This window comes from Aplysia californica, unplaced genomic scaffold, assembly GCF_000002075.1.
Source record: "Aplysia californica isolate F4 #8 unplaced genomic scaffold, AplCal3.0 scaffold00999, whole genome shotgun sequence".
NCBI lineage: Eukaryota > Metazoa > Mollusca > Gastropoda > Aplysiida > Aplysiidae > Aplysia > Aplysia californica.
Genome location: NW_004798269.1, coordinates 45,848 through 48,838, shown reverse-complemented (window position 1 = coordinate 48,838; position 2,991 = coordinate 45,848).

The following is a 2,991-nucleotide window of genomic DNA, read 5'->3' as shown; positions in this document are numbered from 1 at the left end:
TCTGAAGGCGGGCTTGCCATGCGGTGTTCCTTCCCAGACCAGAGGCAGAATGAAAGTTAGCGCCGAACTCTCGCAATAAATAGGCAAAAAATCACGAGACCTGAAGCCGGAAACCGTTCGGAGAAATAAAGATCGGCAATATTTCTCCGAACGTTCGGAGAAATAGTCAATAGTCACTTCGTTTTGGGACTGTCATGAGTTGGCATTGCTGGGCTTAGGCTAGGGCATTCCTCAACTCATGATCATCCTAAATCTAGATCTAGAATCTAGTATCATGGCCATGCATTGCCATTGACTAAAATTCTTTTTCAAGCACAACACTGAACAGTCGGTTTGTTCACTCACATATTCACAGTCACCCTCTCGCTCAACGTCATTCCTCCATATTCCCTACAAATGTTTACAACGAGGATTCTTTAAAATACTAACCTGTTGTTAGCCTACTTTGGGCAGACTCTCCAATTGTTTTCTATCAATCAACTCAATCCTAACTAGCCTAAGACAAAGACTAGAATCAAGGACAAAGTCTCTTACTCGCTTCTTCCACTCACTCACTCACTTTCACTACTTTTCCTTCACTCTTCATTTCACTCACTTACTTCTTACATCCACTTTAATTCTAGAGTATCTTCCCCTGATTATTATTCCAGTTATTCTCTTCGTTTCTTTTTTTATTCATCGATAGGCGAATTGAAAATGCATTATGCACGCAAATTCATTATGCACGATTATTAGACACTGATTCTTCTTTTGACGTGGGAAATATTTTTGTGTGTGGAAATAATCATTCCTGCGATAATAAAATTATCAATTTCAGAACACATTAAGAGATATCAAAGGACAAATTTAGCAAATGAAACTAGGTTAAACCCAGGGTTCCAAACGCCGTGAGATAAGACAATCAGTTTATCCACGCTCCACACAATACTCTGCAAAAAAGAAGAAAGCCTTTTCGACCCCTCCTCTCCTTTTCTTCTATTCCTGAACAGATTCAGAAGCACAATACCTGATTGCAAAGTGCATATTATTATATTGCTGTTGAACGGGGATTTATTGCCATTATTATTATTAGGCCTATTATTATTATCATATTGGTACCTTGTAGATGTGTTTGTAATGTTCAGACCTCGTATCCTTTTCGGACTTGCTATAGATTGTTAGTTTGTTTGTGTTAGTAAGCGTTTTACAACACTTGCAACACAGTTAGGTCATATATAAGTATAAGTGCCGAATATTACAGGTGCTCGAAAGTAACAAACACAAACGAGAAGGAATAGAGATCAGGGCCGAATAAGATGCTAGAAAGGAAAAAATAAGCAACCCCCTACTAGAGCACCCGCAACCACTAACATGCATTCTTCTATCTCTGTCATTTCCTATTATGACGATGTGTGTAGTAGCTAAATCCACGCGTTGTATCAATTTAATCCTATTATAGATCCAGCAGACCCCGCCTACTTTTAGTACCGTATGAGGAAGAATTCAGCGAATTTTGTTTTGTTCTGATCACAGGCCTTTAGATCAGCCAACTCTTTAAAGGGGGATCGTGTGTTGTTTTTTTTGGTGGTTTTTTTTTTTTTTTTTTTGGTGGGGGGGGGGGGGGGTGATTTTTTTACCTCTCCCCTCCCTCCCCCTAAAAAGGAGGTTGCTATGTGATGTGCTCAGTTCGATCAGCTGGCCTGAGATATAGTTGCATCATCATAGACGATTTCATTGGTTTGTTTTCTCTTCAGTAGCGACCCACTTGCTTGTCTGTTTGAGGTAAGAGAAGCATATAATTGACAAAATTGCGGTCATTATTGTAGTATAGTCGAAATACAAATGTACTAGGACTGCCAGGGACACCAGTTAAGATCGACCAGACGATGGGACCTCCAGTTGTGTCCTCCGACCACCCGCGCACCAAGCCACACCATGCCTCTCGACCCCCCCCCCCTTTCCTTGACAGAGCTTTTATACTATGTTATTGTTTTTTCTTGTCTTTGCACGTCACCGGTTTTCAGTTTTCCGCGTGGGTGGTTAGCGGATGCTCTGGTGTGGTTTGCTTCTTCTTTCCTTTCAAACATGATCTATCGTCCTTTTCTCTCCTCCTTCTTTTTTATGTTTGTTACTCTCTTGTAACACCTCTAATCTTCTGGCGCTCATAATATGACCTAATTGTGAGCGCCGTAAAACCTGTACTAAAACTAAAACAAAATAGTTTTCCGCCGGTGCGGCCAGTAGGCCTACTAGTCTACTATTACTCTCTGTTTGAGTTTGAGTAAAGAGAAATACATCGACACAAAAGACGGAAATATACTGCAGAGAAGAAACAGAAGATAGACAGTACAGAATCAACGGAGGGAAAGAAAAGAAGTACCGGTAGGACCAAGGACCGTAGAACATTCTATTCATAACCTCTTTGAATAGGACCCACCAGTGGTGCTCTCAAAGGTCGTGTATACACGGTATTTGGTGCCTTAGCCCCGTCTACCTGCTTGTTTTCTGTGAGCTAAGGAAAGACCTAACCAAAAAAATTAGGCCCTTAACTGTATAACCTCTTTAATTGCTGTGAGCACAGACCGTGTGTCTTCTCTGCTGAAGTCACAACCAATACTTGTACCCGAATCACCGTACTTGAGCGGGAGTGATGGATTGACTGAATGACGTCCTTGTTTATAGGGCTGTCCACAGTCGATCACGATCACCTGTCTAAGACAATCACTTGTATAAACGACTACTTCCCACTCCCCTCTTAATTGAGTTTTTTTCTACATAAAAATGACAGTGTCAAAGACGTCCACTAGGCTTGTCCAAGACAACCACTTTTCCACTGGACAATGAGTAGTGTGTATTGGTCAACGAAGTGGCTAGCCGTACTTAAGTACGGCTAGACTGCCAGTCTAGCCGTACTTAGATCTAGGTTTGGCCCAATCGACTAAAACCTGTTAAGTACACAGGTCTCATTAGATCTAGATCTAGTAATTATTCAGGTTCAAATACATGCAAGTC